The 1,065-nt window shown below is 45.1% G+C and overlaps 3 non-coding genes across 3 annotated transcripts; all 3 read left to right on the top strand.

The window, feature by feature from the left end:
* The first annotated feature begins 152 nt into the window (after nucleotides 1-152).
* trnal-uag (transfer RNA leucine (anticodon UAG)) lies at nucleotides 153-235 on the top strand. The gene has a single exon. It is a non-coding gene; the product is annotated as a tRNA-Leu (tRNA).
* A 325-nt stretch (nucleotides 236-560) lies between these two features.
* On the top strand, nucleotides 561-643 carry trnal-aag (transfer RNA leucine (anticodon AAG)). The gene has a single exon. It is a non-coding gene; the product is annotated as a tRNA-Leu (tRNA).
* Nucleotides 644-934: 291 nt separating this feature from the next.
* On the top strand, nucleotides 935-1,017 carry trnav-cac (transfer RNA valine (anticodon CAC)). Its single transcript has one exon. It is a non-coding gene; the product is annotated as a tRNA-Val (tRNA).
* The last annotated feature ends 48 nt before the right edge of the window (nucleotides 1,018-1,065 follow it).

Raw genomic sequence — 1,065 nt, 5'->3', positions numbered from 1 at the left:
TGGCATGGAAACAAACACGCTTTGCAGAAAATGTGCTAACTTTTGCCCGTCACTATGAGCAAACGTTTGGCATAGTCCTTAGTGAATTGTCGAGTGTTCTTTGCCCTTCAAGCATACCGCACACAAAGGCATCTCACCATCTGGTGAAGGAAGTCAGGATGGCCGAGTGGTCTAAGGCGCTGCGTTTAGGCCGCAGTCTCCCCTGGAGGCGTGGGTTCAAATCCCACTTCTGACACATTTCTTTGCATTTAAGAGAGTGCATCATGTTAGTGCCAGGAAAAGGTGCAGTTTATGTCATTTAAAGCAGAACAAAAGAGTCTATCGTCAAGGTTGCCGACATGTTCAGTGGTACTCCAGAATAAAATCATTCAAAGCTTATTATGGTAACAATTTATAAGGGGGCCATGGCTGGAATGCAAACTCAACCCGTAATTTGCAGAAAACCTACTGAATTTTGCTTCTTGCTATGTTCAAATACTCTATTTTCCTTCTTGAATTGTCGAGTTGATCGCCCTTTGAGCATACCGCATGGGGACGCATCTCACTCTACGCTCATCTAAGTCAGAATGGCCGAGCGGTCTAAGGGTCTGCGTTAAGATCGCAGTCTCTCCTGGAGGCGTTGGTTCGAATCCCACTTCTGACAGATTACTTTGCATTCAAAAAAGTGCATCATGTTTGTGCCAGGAAAAGGTGTCATTTGAGGCAGAACAAGAGAGTCTATGGTCAACTAGCCAACATCTGTGGGACATGTTGAGTGGTTCTCTAGAATAAAATCATTCAAAGCTTATAATGTTAAACTCAACCCATAATTTGGCAGAAAAAGTGCAGGATTTTGCTACTCGCTATGTTCAAATAGTCCATCGTCCTTCAATCAAGCGTTAGTCGCCCTTTGAGCATACCGTTTGCGAAGACATCTCACACAATGCTCATGGAAGTCAGGATGGCCGAGCGGTCTAAGGCGCTGCGTTCACATCGCAGTCTCTCCTGGAGGCGTGGGTTCAAATCCCACTTCTGACACATTTCTTTGCATTTAAGAGAGTGCATCATGTTAGTGCCAGGAATAGG

Source organism: Poecilia latipinna, unplaced genomic scaffold (genome assembly GCF_001443285.1).
Source record: "Poecilia latipinna isolate Pla-1442-1.1 unplaced genomic scaffold, P_latipinna-1.0 Scaffold1439, whole genome shotgun sequence".
In the NCBI taxonomy this organism is placed as follows: domain Eukaryota; kingdom Metazoa; phylum Chordata; class Actinopteri; order Cyprinodontiformes; family Poeciliidae; genus Poecilia; species Poecilia latipinna.
This window is presented reverse-complemented; position numbering and strand designations above follow the sequence as displayed.